Source organism: Sciurus carolinensis, chromosome 2 (assembly GCF_902686445.1).
Source record: "Sciurus carolinensis chromosome 2, mSciCar1.2, whole genome shotgun sequence".
Lineage (NCBI taxonomy): Eukaryota > Metazoa > Chordata > Mammalia > Rodentia > Sciuridae > Sciurus > Sciurus carolinensis.
In genome coordinates, this window is record NC_062214.1 from 66,113,502 (window position 1) to 66,131,672 (window position 18,171).

The 18,171-nt window shown below is 39.7% G+C and overlaps 1 non-coding gene across 1 annotated transcript; it reads left to right on the plus strand.

Moving 5' to 3' along the window:
* The first annotated feature begins 17,659 nt into the window (after window positions 1–17,659).
* On the plus strand, window positions 17,660–17,731 carry Trnaa-agc (transfer RNA alanine (anticodon AGC)). The gene has a single exon. It is a non-coding gene; the product is annotated as a tRNA-Ala (tRNA).
* The last annotated feature ends 440 nt before the right edge of the window (window positions 17,732–18,171 follow it).

The following is an 18,171-nucleotide window of genomic DNA, read 5'->3' on the forward strand; positions in this document are numbered from 1 at the left end:
AATTATAAACGAAGTAGAGTCATACCATTTGTGTAATCGTACATGTACACAGAGTAATGATGTTTGTCTCATTCTATTATCTTTCCTCCCCCTGACCCCTCCCCACCCCTCATTTCCCTCTACACAATCAATCCTTCCTCCATTCTTCCCTTACCTCCCCCATGCATTATGTATCATCATCCACTTAGAGAAAACATTCGGCCTTTGGTTTTTTGGGATTGGTTTATTTCACTTAGCATGATATTCTCAAATTCCATCCATTTACCTACAAAGTCATAATTTTATTCTTCTTTATGGCTGAATAATATTCCATTGTGTATATATACCACAGTGTCTTTACCTCTCACCCCAATTAGAATGTCTATTATCAAGAATACAAGCAACAATAGGTGTTGGCAAGGATATGGGGGAAAAAGGTACACTCATACATTGCTGGTGGGGTTGCAAATTGGTGCAGCCACTCTGGAAAGCAGTAGAGAAATTCCTTAGAAAACTTGGAATGGAACCACCATTTGACCCAGCTTTCCACTCCTTGGCCTATTCCTAGAGGACTTAAAATCAGCATACTACAGTGATACAGTCACATCAATGTTTATAGCAGCTCATTTCACAATAGCCAGATTGTGGAACCAACCTAGGTGCCCTTCAGTAGATGAATGGATAAAGAAAACAAGCATTTTTAGAAGTCACAATTGCAGCGGAAATATTAGAACTCAAAATCCACTAAGGTAAATTAAATACAATTTAAAGCTTTGCATACCATGCTTTAATAACTAGTTGGGTTGCAAATTTACTCACAGTACACTGAAATGTGCAAACAGTATAATTTCTCCTTGGTAGCAGAAACATTTACATGTACCAATGAACTATTCTCCTGGTTCTCCAAAGTTCAATCATCTTCTCTTGGTTTAAAGAGCCAAGCTATACAAATTCAACTCTCAAGTAAGGAACATTTTTTATTATCTCTGTCTCATCAGGCAAACGCTCATCCTCTTCATTAAGGTGGTACCTGAAGATGTAACAGGAGTCCATTGTATCTTTGTGGGCAGGGGATGAGAGAGAAAAAACTGTCCTTGCATCTCCAGTGTCCTCTGGATTTTCTTGGTATCTGCTAATAAGTGGTTTGGAAAGTTGATCACTAAAGTATCAACAGTCTTGAGAGTGTGGTTTTTTGTCCTTAATATGATGGGCCTTCTCTCAAGAGCTCATAGGTAACCCCAGCAACCATCAGCATCAAAGACCCAGCTACTGGCCCCATTCACATCAGCACGTTCCATCACTAGGGCACAGGGAGTTTGCATCCCACACTATGCCATGTCTGGCCAACATCAAACTCAATGATCTAGTTCCCTCCTGCCAACACCTCTGTAGCCCCATCTCTTGGAGGACCCTCCCCTATACCTGTCTGGATATTTCTAAAGCCCCACTATGAATCTTCTGGAGTCATTCTGCCACTCTGGTCCTCCCTCATCACAAGCTCCACTGAGCTGGAAGAGGAAGGCATGGGCTTTTGCACTTCTTGGTGACATCCTCCCTCTTCCTAGGGTAATAAACCTCATGGTCTTGCCTTCAAAGTGAAGGAAGACCTTCTCCATATAATAGGAATGTCATGTGATCTAAGGTCCCCAAACTTCACTCTCGTTTCTCTAAAGAGTTTGGAAAATCCCCTTTTCTTTAAAAAAAGGCAATAACATCAAATTATGATCTAATTGGAAGGTCAAAGCTGAACAATGACTTAATCTAGTAGGTATCCATTCTTTCCCTGAATACCTAAGACCTATTGCTCTGTAAGTGAGAAGTTCAGAATAATAGAATAATAAAGTACAGAATACAGAATGAAAACTGTTTCCACATGCAACAATGGCATGCTTGAAAGTGCTCATAGCTTGAACCTTTCAGTGTCCAGCAGAATTACAAACTGTAATGCAAGGCAGGATAATCAATACTTTACTGAATTCTTCATTTGCTTTAATTTATCAGCAACCCTAATAAGTATATATTATTATTGCTCAGTTTATGAGTGTAAATGACTGGTAGCTCATCCAAAATTGTATCTTTAAGTGGTAAAACTGAAATTTGAGCCCAGGTCCATCTGTCTCTACTATGTGTGCTCTTTCCACTGCATGAAGCTGCATTTTCATTCTCAATCTCCCCTTCTCCATTCAGGTTCCCAATAATCAAACAAGTAATTAATGAAACAAGGTTGACCATATTTGAACTTTTGATCATTTCAATCTTAGTCCATTTTCTGTTGCTATAACAAGATACCTGAGGCTTAAAACTTTATAAAGGAAAGAGGTTTATCTAACTCACAGTTTCAGAGGTTGGAAATGTAATACCAAGCCGCTCCATTTGCTTGGACTCTGGTGAGGGCCTTCTGGCTACATCACAACATGATGGAGAAACAGAAAGGGAAACAGCCATATGCAAAAGGGCAAGTGACACATGCAGAAAGATTCTAGAGGTGCCAGACTCACTTTAAAAAAACCCACTTCTTGAGGGAGCTAAATCCAGTCCCACAAGGCCTGACCCATACCCCTGAGAGTATCAATCCATTCATGAGGGTGGAGCTCCCATGATCTGCTTACCCTTCACAGGGCCCCCCACCTCTTAAAGGTTCTGCCACCTCAACACTGCCACACTGGGAGCCAATCTTCCAGCACACGAACCTTCGGGGGAACAAACTGCATCCAAACCATAGCAATTTCCAACAAATCTGGTAGAGAAAACAACTCAAATCCAACACTCCCTGGGCAGATGTTGCAGATCAGCACAGGTACTCAGCCAGGCCTATGCCCTGCATGTCCCTCTCAGTTGCTGTGCCAGTGGCTCTGGAGGCCCCAGCAGGGCAGACTTTCATTAGCTGCCCAGTTAATGTGCTGGAGGGAGTAGAACTATGGAGTTATTTTTATGCCATACTTTCCTCGCCCTGCAGTGCATAGAAGCACAATTTACAGAGGCCCATAATTAACACATTCATTCTGACAGAACAAATTCTACCAACGAAGAACCCAGAGCTCCCTCAACACATAAAGCTAATCTAAGGGATGTCAGAAAACTTACCATAATGAGGAGGAAAATGAATTGGCATTTTCAGCAGTCTGAAATGGGAATGCCCCTCCATATGGCAAGCATAGTTTACTATTGATCATAACTAGGCCTCCAGTCAACCCAAATGCTACTTTTTGGATGTAAAAAGGCATGTGTTGGAGCATTTCTATCCCAAAGTATATCTTAGGGGAAAATGAAAGGAAAATATGCCAACACAAACCAAGGAAAATGGCCACACCGTGGTTGTTCTTGTCATGAGACTTACATTCCAGCTGCTCCTTCCCCTCTGCAGACTTTGGATAACGCCCCGTGTGCAGACTGAGATTGAGCTGCTCAGGCTGGAGAGTGCTGACTGGCACCCCAGCCAGGGCGGCCTTCAGATTGGAGTATGTGGTGTCAGAGCCCCCTGCCTACTCCTGGTGATGACTGTTCTGGACACCCAGACACCATGTGGGACCTGAGAGTTCAGGGAGCAGCAAGGCCCAAAGTGCCTGTAGAAGCAGCTGAAATGGATCGAGACTTCACCTAGGAGTCAGGAAGAATAAAAAAGTAGGTTCAAGTGGAGGTGAGGAATCCTGCATCCTGGAGGCACAGGCAGAAACAAGAGTGCACCAGAGACAGGGACAAAAACGTTGGCTGTCCCTGGCAGCCACAGGGCCCAAATGTGGAGAAGCTTACCATGCCCCTGGTCAGGGTCTCTCCCTATCCTAGGAATCAGGGTCCACAAAGTGTCCACACTTCATGACACCCCGGTAGAGGAGCCAGAGAACTGGGTCAGGTGTCCTCCCCAGGACAAGTTAGGGTTAGGAGCCTGGGAAAATGCCCTAGCATGTCCTTTTTAAAGCCCTTTTATCAGCTTACTTTTATGGAGGAGGCTATGGCCAATCCCAGCACAAAGAAAGGAGCAGCAGCAGCTCTGTCTCTATTTCCTGTGACTGATCTAACAAAGCACCACTAGCTCTATGGGTTAAAACAACTCATTCATTCTCTTACAGTTCCAGAACTCAGAACTCCAAAAGGAGTTGTGGGAGGTTAAAAAAATGAACATGTTGCAGGTTTGCATTCCTTTGTGGGAGTTCTGGGGAGGCTCTGTCTCCTTGACTTTTCCAATGTGTAGGAGTCTTCCGCCTTCCTTGCTCCAGGGCCCCCTTACTCCATCTGCAAAGCCAACTTCCTCCTTCTCCTGTATGGAAAGCCTTGTTGTAATGACCATGAACCCTCTGGTAATCCAAGATGCTCTCCTCATCTCAAGCACCTCAGATGAATCACATTTCCAAAGTCCCTTTTACCATGGGAGGTATATTAACTAAAAAGAAAGACTGACATGGACGTCAAAGGAAATAGCATTTATCTGGAAAACAAAAGATTGCAATTTGGGTCTTCTGAATCAAGGCAGTCTTGAAGTGTCCCATAAGGCAAATGCAGGAGATGTCTTTTATAGGGGATTTGCACAGGAATGGTTCTCACAGGCAGTTCATTGACTGGAAAGAAATCCCAAATTGCAAACTCATTCTGATTGGTTAAGTAGATACTCCCAGCTAAGAGATGTTGAAGGTTGGGACATTGACTTCAATTGTTTACTTAAGTCTACTGGAACATTCTGTGGTTTAACCCTTAGAAGCTGTGTATATAATCCTCTCACAATCTCCTGACTTCACTTTAGAAGGTCTTGACCTTAATGACTTCATTTTCTTTCACAGGCGATATATTCATAGACTCTGGGAATAAGGACAAAGACATCTTTGGGAGCCATTATTCATCCTATTAGGTGATTTTACATTTTACATATTATTTTCATAATTTGTTTTCAGTACAGCATATACAATCAGGCAAGTAAGTCCTTCTTATGCTGCTCTGTCACCAGTCAGGTGTCCCCATGAGAAGCAGCCTATGAGATAGAGCTGTGTGTGCTGGGCATTTATGGGGGAGTGCTCCCAGGATCCACACCTGGGGGAGGGCTGACTTCACAGGTACACCCCTGTGTAATAATAGGGTCTTGCACTCTGAAGGGCCCTGCACTTGACCTAATGCTCTGCTGTTACCATTTGGAAATTCTTAACAATTTATGAACAAGGACCACATCTTAATTTTGCATTGGCCCTCACAAATAGGTAACCAATCTTGTCCTGGAAGGAAGGAAGCAACCTAGGTCAGAGAGAGGAATTGGGCCATGATGCAGGCACCATAAAGGTCTGGCTGATGCTATAGGAGCTCTAGAACTGGGATGGCCCTACAGAGCTGCCTGAGGGGCTTGTACTCCAGTTTTTACCCTCAATGACTAGTCATTGGATACTGGCTTCCTTCTGGGAGGGACATAACTTTTGACAAGGATGTTATCTGAGGCCAAGGGCAAATTCTGTAGATGAACTCAGCTGAGAATTGTCTGATGCCAACATTTCCAGTAGCTGGAGGCCTGAGTGCTGGGGTCCTGAAATGTGTAGTCTGGGTCACACACACAGCATCTACCACAAGCTCAAAATACCGACGCATATTTCTACCTATGTAAAAACTACCAAGATCAAGGGCAGAATACTTCTAGCACCCCCAACAGAGTCCCTTGTGCTCCCCACTGGTTATAACCAGCCTCACAGAGGTAAACACCAGTAGGATGTTATACAGTCACGATATGTCAGCTCTGCATTTCTTGGTCTTTGCATTAATAGAGTCATTCCATAAGGGTGCTTTTGAATCTTGTCTCTCTTACTCATCACTCATTCATCCACACTCTGGTATACATCAGTAATTCTTGTTTTTTGCCATGTAGGTTATATTTACCCATTCTCCTGAGGATGGGCCTTTGAGATGTGTCCAATTTGGAATGATTATGAGAAAAGCAGCTGTGAACATTCTTGTACCTTTCTGTCAGTCATTTCTCCTGGGTATATACCTAGGAATGGAATTGCTGCATTACAGGGTAGACATAAGATAAGTTGTACTGGATACTATTGAACTGTTTTCCAATTTATGGTCCCACATACATTCTATTTTAAGTAGAGTCTGGCGGAATAGAAAAACAACTTACCAAAAAATCATTGATTAATGTAGAGAGAAAAACTACTATAGGTCCACATATATAACCACAATAGATGTGAGTTTAACTGCAGTTTATGAGCTTATAAAATTTCTTAGGCTGATTGGAGCAGCAGGGAAGTTGGAATGATATATCCCAAATGTTCCCTAAATAGAGTGATCCATCAAGCAAACAATCCTGCTGATAGATTTTTGCTGAATGTTCAGGAAAATTCCAGGCAAGGCCAAAGGGCTGGATTTGTATTTAGAGTGGTCTTAATGAAAGTGCTTGAACAGATCCCTATGATAAAATCTGCCTTAACCAACCAGGGAGCATGGGGCAGGGGTGACCTCCTTGTTCTCTGCAGACAATAGGGGGGCTGCAGGTGAGAATCATGGAGCTGGATCTGATGTCACTCTTCCTTAGAGGGACCAATGTGACCTAAGTTTATTCTTCTGTAAAACTGGGATAGGAAAAGACCTTTCATGAGATTTTCATGAAAATTCAATGCCATATTACATACAAAAGGGCTTACAAATTATGTTACAATGTAATCACAAGATAATATTAGCCATTCTCCTATGTCACATTTCCTAAATTCTGCATATTTATTACTCCCTTTCTTACCAAATTTAGGCACCTCACATGTAGATCTTGTAGTCGATGGGGTTTTCCCTACAGAGTCCCCAAATCCTACTCAACACGACACAAGATGGTCCTGAGAAACACAGGTCATTCCTAGACTCAAGGAGATAAAATATTGTTCATAATCCATCCCTTACCATTTACAATGGTTTTGTGGGAAACTTTTATTCAAAATAAATTTTTTTAAGTTTTCTTACCATGAAGATGCATTCTTCCTAGTGAAGCAATCTTAGAAATCACATTTGGGTATCCAGGGGAGTCACAGAAGACAAGGTGTCTTCTTCCTGGATTACTGATTCTTGCTTAACATTAAACACAATAACAATAATATTGATCATGGACTTTCTATCTTAAAGCACACATGGTAAGCATAAGGATGGAGCATAGGTTAGAAGAGGACATTAGATGCAGAAACAAGAGCAGAAGGAAAAAATGCCACCTGGTAGTGTAGGAGGAGACTGGACCAACAAGGCAGAAGTTAAGGAAATGGGTTAGGGACAATTTGTGTGAGGACATCCAACCCCTGAGGACAACTTGATGCCTAACAACTTTGAGTCATGAATAAAAGAGGACACCATGTTCATTTTATGAAATGGTGGGATCAATGTGTCATCCTCATTGAAATCTTTTAAATTGAATATTATTTGTATAAGGTTTAATGCCCAAAATCTCCTTACCCAATCACCCCAAAGTGGAAATATGATAAAAGCTTCAAATACAGTATCTTTCTTGATTAACTTGAAAACTCCACTGCTCTGGAATAAATACCTCATCATCCAAAAACAGCAACACTAAATAAAAATAGCTCTGGGAACACAGCCCAGATTATGTAGGTTGCTAACCACATTTTTCCATTATTTCTCAAAATGATAAAGAATAAACTAATCAAAAATTTTTCAAGTGGGAAAAAAATACAGATAAAATGAGATGAATCACATTCAGAGTTTCACTCACTTCCTGTGTTATTTACCAAGGCACAAATTTATCATGCATTTTATATCGTTATCTGAACTCTTGGAATTTAGAAAGAAAAGAATTTGAAGCTTGGGAATATGAAGGAGACAGAAAAACAGACACAGTAATAACCATAAATCCTGATGCACGTGGATAAATGGAATGCTGATGCATTGAAATAAAAAGCTACAATAATGCGGTGTTAAAACCAATACACACTCCTCCATAATAGAAAAGAGGTCTCAAGGTTCCATTCATGTGAAAGGATCAGCAGATTTCTGCTCCATAATAATAACTGTTATTATTATTTATTAAGCACCTATCATATAGTGGATGCCTTAGGCACCATCCATAAATGAAAGAGAAAAGATCTTCTAAAAAAATCAGTGCTTGAAGGCCTTACAAAATAAGAGGTTTCTATATCCAATATAGCAAAGATAGTAATAGGAGCAATATGCTTTTCCCATGGGTTTCATTTTATGGTTCCAATCAACACCAAGGAAGCTTCCTGTCCTTCTGGCCTTAAGCAAAAAGAATCAACTGTGAGTGCCTACAGGGGAGCAGGACTACAGCAGAGATGTGATGGACCCACTGGAGCTTCAAATGTGTGTGTAGTTTTCACCTTCATCAGTAACAAGTATTATTTCAGAATAGTAAATATTAACAAAGGATCACAAATCAAAAACAGAATAAATTCAAAGATAGATGCTGTTCAAATTTTGTGAAAAACCAGGGCAGTGTGTTAAAGGTTTATCTGGGTCTCTCGGACTAAAAGAACTGATAGATTTGATCAGTTTCACTGAATAACCAATCAAGTAAACAAATAGATGAAAAATATCTGAAAGAACACAAGAAAATGCAAGGATGGGTAGATGGATGGATGGACAGATAGGCATAAGAATTGAGAACAAGATATTATGAGAGAAAGAATTCATTGCTGATAATATCTGCTTCAAACCCCCTCCTAATCCCAGGCTCCAGATTTGGGCCATCTTCAGCAATACTCATATCACCCTAGCTGAGTCCCAATTCTGGAAAATACCATCTTTCTTTCTCTACTTCTCCCCCATTGCCAAAAGTCATAGCATGTTTTGTTATCATGTACTTGGCTTGGTTTTCCTAGAAGAAAAATTTTTGTTCAACTTTATAGCTACAGAAAGCTTGGACCTTGCCAACAATTTGGAAGTGAAGAACAACATAATGTAGAAACTGTAGTATACTCTAAAATTTGATTTGATTTAGTCATGATTAGTATGTGCTAGTTTGTATGTACTGGATGACCTCAACCATCTCTCATAGTAGTTCCATTTAAAGAATAACCTGTAAGTTAACTGTGGATAAATGTTTGAGATGTACCCAAGTCCCAAACAAAAGATCAATACATCCCTGTTGCCAAAATCCAGTTGTGGAAATATGAAGACATAAAACCCTATGTGCAGCCACTGAGTATTTCATGAGTAAAGTCAACTCATAATCTCATAAAATCCTGGACAATTATTACCATTTCACAAGTGAGAAACTGAAGCAAAAGATTTTAGTTGACTTACTCAAGAACGTAAGTTCTGATAAGAAATGGAGGCACCAAAATAGACAGGCAGATCAATGGTACAGAATAGAGGACACGGACACAAACCCAAATAAATACAATTTTCTCATACTAGACAAAAGGGCCAAAAATATGCAATGAAGAAAAGATAGCCTCTTCAACAAATGGTGCTGGGAAAACTGGAAATCCATATGCAACAGAATGAAACTAAACCCCTATCTCTCACCCTGCACAAAAATCAACTCACAAAGGATCAAGGACCTTGAAATCAGACCAGAGACCCTGCATCTTCTAGAAGAAAAAGTAGGTCCAAATCTTCAACTCGTTGGCTTAGGATCAGACTTCCTTAACAGGACTCCCATAGCACAAGAAATAAAAGCAAGAATCAATAACTGGGACAGATTCAAACTAAATAGCTTTCTCTCAGCAAAGGAAACTATCAGCAATGTGAAGAGAGAGCCTACAGAGTAGGAGAATATCTTTGCCACTCATACTTCACATAGAGCACTAATTTTCAGAATATATAAAGAACTCAAAAAACTCTACACCAAGAATACAAATAACCCAATCAACAAATGGGCTAAGGATATGAACAAACACTTCACAGAAGAAGATCTACAAGCAATCAACAAACGTATGAAAAAATGTTCATCATCTTTAGTAATAAGAGAAATGCAAATCAAAACTACACTAAGATTCCATCTCACCCCAATCAGAATGGTAATTATCAAGAATACAATCAACAATAGGCGTTGGAGAGGATGTGGAGAAAAAGTACACTCATACATTGCTGGTGGGGCTGCAAATTAGTGCAGCCACTCTGGAAAGCAGTGTGGAGATTCCTTAGAAAACTTGGAATGGACCCACCATTTGACCCAGCTATCCCACTCCTCGGCCTATACCCAAAGGACTTAAAATCAGCATACTTCAGAGATACAGCCACATCAATGTTCATAGCTGCTCAATTCACAATAGCCAGACTGTGGAACCAACCTAGATGTCCTTCAACTGATGAATGGATAAAGAAACTGTGATATATATATATATATATATATATAATGGAATATTACTCAGCTATAAAGAATAATAAAATCATGGCATTTGCAGGTAAATGGATGAAATTGGAGAACATCATGCTAAGTGAGATAAGCCAATCTCAAAAATCCAAAGGACGAATGATCTCACTGATAAACGGAGGATGACACATAATGGGCGGTGGGAGGGGTGCAAGAATGGAGGAAGGAGGGACTATATAGTGGGAAAAGAGGGGTGGGAGGGGTGGGGGGAAAGGAAAAAATAACAGAATGATTCAAACATCATTACCCTATGTAAATGTATGATTACGCAAATGGTATGCTGTTACTCCATGTACAAACAGAAACAACATGTATCCCATTTGTTTACAATAAAAATAAATTAAAAAAAAAAAAAGAAAAAGAAATATAGCCGAGATTCAAACCCAGGAGTCATCTCGGTCCACATACAACTCCTTAACAGAAGACAGTATGTGTTAGTCAGCTTTTCATTACTATAACAAATACCTAAGATAATCAACCTAAAAAAAGGAAAGGTTTACTTTAGCTTACAGTTTGAGAGCTTTCAGGCTATGACTAATTGGCCCTTTGATTTGTGCCTATGACAGCATCAAACTTCACGGTGGGAGCACATGGCAGAGGAAGCTATTCATGGTAGCTGGGGGAAGAAAAGAAAGTTAGTAAGGGACTAGAGTATGAATTCAAGGACACATACCCAATGATCAGAAGATCTCCCAGTAGGCCCTGCCTCTTAAAGTCTCCATCACCTCCCAGTAGTATCAAGCAGGGAACTGATCCTTTAATACATGGACCTTTGGGGACATTTCAGACCCAAATTATAGTACAGTGCCACTAAGTGGCATCCACAGGACACCAACCTGAGCCCATTTCCAATGATTCCAGCTACAGTTAGGCTACCCTGTCCTATGCTGGTCCTGGAGATGTGAAGGCAACAGCCAGCCACTGAGAGCAGATGCAGCAAAGAAGAAGTAAGATAAGTCAATTGGCCAGTATTACCACCTCACTGCAGCCTGGTGACAGAGATGCAGAAAGGTCAGAAGGGGAGAAGTTTGCAGTGACCTGATTATTAAACTAAAGTAAACTTATTGTCTACAATGCACTGACCCAAGATTCATCCAGGAATAAAAAAGAAGAAGGAGAAGGAGAAGAAGAAGGAGAAGGAGAAAAATGAGCCCAAAAAGGGAGTTTGAAGAGAAATAGTGCTGATACATAAACCTATTTTATGAATTCCCCCTTCCAAGTCCAACCCATTTAATAATACAGATATTATTCAATCAACTCAATAGATATTGCTATAAGAAAACCACCAAAATGCTCAGTACTAAGCACCAACTCCAGGAACCATGGTGGAGAGCAACAGGGAATGGTGGGGACAGTGGCACACCAAAAAGTAGGTATCTGAGGATCTGTGATGCTTGTTGTGAGACATCTGTGGAGCTTGGCTGCATCTATATAGAATTGTTTCATACTTTCCAGGAGACATGTGTTTATATGTGTTATGCTGGAACCACACAGAAGACTACATGAAACATTCCTCACCTTCTAAAGGGTATTGCTTCCCTGCAGCTCCAAGGTATTATTGCCACACAAGAATTGAGAATCTAATCTTATTAGATCTGCTGACTTTTCAAGAAAAGTTGAAATTCTGAATGGTGATGTAAACTCTCCTGAATTTTCCAACATCATCAACTAATTCAGAATTTTTTTTATTTTTTTACTTGTTATAATTAGTTATACATAACAGTAGGATGCATTTATAATACATTTTGATAAATCATACATAAATGGAGTATAATTTCCCATTCCTGATTGTATATATTGTAGGATCACATCGGTCATGCAGTCTTATATGTACATGAGGTAATAATGTCTGTTTCACTCCATCATTCCTACCCCCATACCTCTTCCCCTTTACCTAATCTAAAGTAACTCTATTCTTCCCTAGCACTGCCCCCCTTATTGCTAAGTCAGAATATTTTTAGACCACAGAAAGAGCCCATAGTGTTCTGAAACAAGGAAAATATATTTGCTGTGAAACATGATCCAGGGACTGTTGATGAGACCCACAGCCTAAGCCCACCTTATGCTTGGTCAAAACCAGAGACCAGAGAGTCCTGGATTTGAATTTTGGTTCTGAATTTCTTCACTTCCTAAACTTTGGTAACTTCCTTGGTAAAGTGGGGGTAGAAACACTTATCTCTCATGTGTGTTCTAAAAAGTGAGATGATGCCTGTCACAAGGTGCATGATTCAGAAATAACTCAGAAAAGCTATCTCTTGGTCCCTCTCCTCTTGAAGGGACCAGGGCTCTGATGCTGATGCACATGGTTAAAACCAAAGAAATGCCATAGCACTGATGCCTTTGTGTAGATGCTGCCTATGCTTAGGATCCTGGAGCTTAGAAAGCTCTCAGGGACCTCAGCATCACCAAGTTCAGGTGCAGCTGAAGCCTGCCTTGCCCTTCAACTCCCCAAGTTCCACCCAACACCCCTTTCCAAATTGCCAGCATATGAAGAGCCAGAGGCTGGGCCACAGGATGATTTGTCCCAACGTGTGCAGGGGGTCTAGCATGACTCCCTCTCACCAGGAGCCAGGGCCTCCCATAACTATTTCAGCACCTTACCCTGCTCTCCCCAGAATCTCTCTCTAGAGTTCTGGTCCTAAAAGTCCTTCGAGGATGACAGTGACTTTTTACAGTGAAGGACCTCATGAAGGGAAGTAATCAGCTCTACCATAAAATGATCTACCAGTATAATTGGTTGTTTTCCTTTTAATTTTATTTTATTTGAGTTCTTAGTTATCCAGAAATGGTACTTTGAGTAAATGTTTGTCTCCCTCCCTCCTGAGCCCCCATTCATGCCAAGGCAAAAGTGGAGAAATAAATACTTCAAAAGGCAAGGAGAATCATAGCAAGAGCATCAGTGGTCAAGAAATTTCAAATATTCTTAGGAAACAGAGAGAGATGAAGCAGTAGTAACTAATTTGACAAATTGAAAAAAGCAATAGCTCAGAGAGTCTTCAGAGAGGCATACAGACAAGATAAAAGTTCAACCACCTCCCCTCCCAAAATATCCAAAAAGCTGGAGTCAGAGGCCTGAAGTAACATATAGAAATATGTTACTTTCCAGCATCTCCCCAGTTCCAATCCCACAGTGAATTCCAGCAGCAGCTTTGTAACCCCCATGCCAGAAGTTCTCATTCTAGAGATGCTGAAAGAGAATGGTGCAGGACTCTGTTGACAATTGGGAATCTCCAAAGAGACAGAACCAATGGGAGGGACTGATGGATGGATAGATAGATAAGAGATAGAGAAATGGGATTTATTGAGGGGAATTGGCTCACACCATTATGGAAGCTAGAAGTTCCAAGACAGATCAGCTAAAACTGGAGACCCCATGCTGCTCCCAGTAGTGTGACTCAGTCAAACCCAAAGTCCACAGAATGAGGAAAACTGATGGTACAACACTCAGTTCAAGGCCAACATCCTGAGAACAAGTGAGGCTGCTGATCTAAGTCCTGGAGTCCAAAGGCCAGAAAGCCTGGATTTCTGATGTCCAAGGACAAGTGATAAAGAGTGTATCCCAGCTCCAGGAGAGAGAAAGAAAAAAAAACACTTTTCTACTGCTTTTTTGTCCTTTCCAGATCCCAAACCAACTGGATACTGCCTGATTCATATTGAGGTCAGATCTTTACCAGTCTAGTCCACAGACTCACTCACCAATATCATCTGTAGACTTCACAGACACACTCAGAGATAATGCTCTACCTTTTCACTAGGTATTCCTCAATGCAGTCTAGTTGACACCTAGAATTAACCACCACGGATTCAGACATCCAAGGTCTGAACTCGAGATGAGACCATGTAATTGAAAGTCCAAAAATGAAATGATCTTGATTCCACACAGGTATACACATAAGCCACATCATCATAAAATCATAGAACTTCAAAAATAAAGAGAAAATCCTAAAACCTTCCAGAAAAACAAAGAATATTTACATGCAATGGATCAGAAATCAGGGATACATCCAACTACTCAACACAGGCTACTATAAGACAATGTGGTTTATAAAGTTCTAAAGAAAATCAATTGTCAAGCTAGAATGTATACTCATTCAGACTACTCTTTATGAGTAGGGAGAGAATGAAGGCCTGTATAGGCATACAAAGACATGGAGTTTTAAGTTACTCTTTCTTATAATACTTCCACAAGATGTACTCAACAGAATTAAAGAGTTAAAAAAAAAAAAAGATAAAAGAGGATGTTGTGGGAGAGAAAACAGATCTACACAGGAAAGCTAGTCTTCCTACTTCTGTCCCTGTCTATTCCCCAAGAATGGTCAGAGTGATCTTGTGAAAACATTCCTTCTCTGAAAAATTATCCATTTATTGCTCAGCTCACTTGGAGTAGAAACCCAGCTCCTTACTATAATCTGCTCTATCTGGCATGCTTGATCTTCTACCTCTCTGACTCATTCTACTGCTCTCTGTCTCTTACACTTACTTGGCTCCATCCCTGATAGCCTCCTTGCTATACTTGAACATTCCAAATGCATCTCTACCTAAACAACTTTGCACTCCTTAACTTTGCTATACCACACTTCATGTGAGTTTCCTAGGAAACAGTGCTTATACTAAAACCTTATGAATCCTTGCACGTTCAAAAAGTTCTTTATTTTATCTGTGCATTTCAGTGGTATTTTGGTTGGTACAGAATTCTAGACTGAAAAGTTCTCCTTAATTCCTTCTGCCTAGAGGGTTTTTTCCACATGTATACATGTGACTGGTTCCTTCACTGTCTTCAATCTCTGTTCTAATGCACTTTATTAGAACTCCACTGATCATCCTATGAAACTTCACTTTCCTTACCATCTTTACCCTATTTTCCTCCACAACTGTCAACAAGAATTAATATATTACTAATTACTCAGTTTCTTTCATGGAGCCACCCACTAAAATGTAAAAACTCTTAAAGCAGGGACTAGGGATTTAGCTCAGTTGGTAGAGTGCTTGCCTCACAAGCACAAGGCCCTGGGTTCAATCCCCAGCACCACAAAAAAAAAAAAAAAACTCTTAAAGCAGAAATTTTTGCTTTGTGTACTGCTGTATCAAATACCCATAGCAATGCCTGTTGTGTGGAGAGAAAGGGAGTAAGAGAGATATGGATTCTATCTTAGCTGCAGCTTTAGAGAGCAACCATTCATATTAAAGCAGAAGGAAAGATAACTCAGGGAGGGTGTGTGAAAATAAAATGAAAACTCCATAAAATAAAAAGTATGATGTAGTATTTGTAAAAGGAAAGAAGAAATAATTAGTAAATTATGCAAGTAAAAAAGGAAGGAAAATACCAGTGGAGAAGATCTAGATCACCTTGGGTATGGCAATGACTTCTTAGAAACAACACCAAATGCCTGATCTGTGAAAAAAATCAATGATCCTCTGGATTTTACTAAAATCAAAAACTTCTGCTAGGGTCGTAGAGCCATGCCTAGCACATGTGAGGCACTGATTCATTCCCCAGCACCACATAAAAATATATAAACAAAATAAAGGTATTGTATCTATCTACAACTTTAAAAAAAGATTTTTAAAAAAGCTGCTGCTCTCCAGAAGACACTGTCTAGAGTATGAGAAGACAAGCCACAAAGTAGGAGAAAATAATAGTAAAAGACATATCTGAAAAGAACTGTTACCCAAAATATTAAAAACCATTAAAACTCAACAATAAAAATAACAGCTCCATTATTAAAAATAGACAAAAGATCAGGACACCTCACCAAAGAGGATATACAGATGGCAAGCAAGGAAGCTTATGAAATAACTTTTGACATAGTGCCTCATTAAAGAATTGGAATTTAAAGCAATGAAAGATCACTACATACCTATTAGAATAGCCAAAATCAGAACATTGCCAACACCAAAGTTGGCAAGGATGTAGAGCAACAGGAACTTTCTCCTTTATTGTTCATGGATGCAAAGTGGTACCTTGGAAGACAGTTTGGCAATTTCTTACAAAACTATATAAATCCTTGCAGCAATCGCTCCCCTTGGTATTCACCCAAATGAAGTAAAAACTCATGTCCACACAAAAACATGCACACAATTTTTTGTAGCAGCTTTATTCATAATTGCCAAAATTTGAAAGCAACTGAGATGGTCTTTGTAGGTGAATAGATAAGTATACTGAAATACACAGACAATAGAATATTTTTCAGTGCTAAAAAAAAATAATGAGCTACCTAGCCATGAAGAGCTGTGGAGAAAAATGTGTGTTACTAAGTGAAAGAAGCCAACCCAAAAAGCCTATATAGTGTATGATTCCAAATATATATCATTCTAGAAAAGGCCAAACCATAGAAGCAGTGAGACAAATTGTGGTTGCCAGGTGTTAGTGGATAGAAAGGGATGAAAAGGTAGAGCACAGAGAACTTCGAGGGCAATGGAACTATTCTGTGTGATAGAACAATAATGGATACTTGTCATTGCACATTTATCCACGCCCATCAGATGTATAAGATCAAGAGTGAACACTAACATATACTGTGGCTTTGGGTGATAATGATGTGTGAATATAGTTTCATCAATTATAATAAAATTACCCCTCTGGTGGGTGATATTTTTAATGGGAGATGCTATGCTTGTGTTAGGGGCAAATGTATAGGAATTCTCTGTTCTTTTGCTCAATTTTACTGTGAACCTAAAAATGCTCTAGAAAATAAAATCTATTTTAATAAGCAGTATGAAAATTTTTAAACTTCCTATTAAATAACTCTTGAGACAAAGGAGGACAATACTGAAACTGTAGTGTAGGAGAAAATAGCCATGAAGTCATATTATAGAACCTGTGGGCAAAAGATAGAGCAGTGCCATGAGAAAAATCAAAACCTTAATACTACTGTTAATAAGTAATTGCTTTGGTTTGCCAATTCAGCTCCCATTAAATGTAGGACTATGCCAAAGGTTAAATGATTAGATTACAAGAGCCGTAACCTAGTAGGTTCATCCTAATTTAAATGGACTGACTGGGTGGTAACTGTAGGCAGATGGGGCATGACTGGAGGAGGTAAGACACTGGGAGCATAACTGGAAGGGCACATCTCCCATGGGCCCCTTCCCCAGCCTCTGTTTCCCAGCTGCCACGAAGTGAGAAGTTTTCCTCCACCACACCTTTGGGCCAAGATATTCTGCTTCATCTTGGGCCCAGAGCAATGGAATTGGCCAACCATGGACTGAACCTCTGAAACCATGAGCCAAAATAAACTTTTCCTCCTCTAAGTTATTCTTGTCATGTCTTTTGTTCACAGAGGTAAAAACCTAACACAATAACAAAGAATGAAAATGAATGATTTAATAAAACAACTCAAGAAGTGAGAAATAGATTAAAACGATTAAATTGGACTGGGGATATAGCTCAGTTGGTAGAGTGTTTGCCTAGCATGCACAAGTCCCTGGGTTCAATCCCCAGCACCAACAACAACAACAAAAAAAGAATAAAAAGATAAAAATAAGGAAATCAGAGCAAAGAATCAAAGTCAAGAACACAAATAAATTAGAATAGCGTGATAAAGTTTTGAGGTTGTTTTGGGGGGAAAAGTAAGTTTTTAAAATTGTAAATAAATAGTGAAGATTAAAGAAAAAGCATGCATACACACACACACACACACACACACACACACACACACATGCATACATCACTGGCCTCTTGCACACATTAAAAAAAATGATTTTGGATGAGAAAAACAAGGATTCAAAAGAAACTCAAAGAAACTTGAGACCAGATTGGCCAACTCTATTCAGATAAATTTGTAATTTTCATAAAATGGATAATTTTCCAGGGAAATATGTCACATAAATGTGTATGTTTTGGGAAAAAAAAATCTAAAACAGCAACTTCTATTTAAAAGATGGAGAAC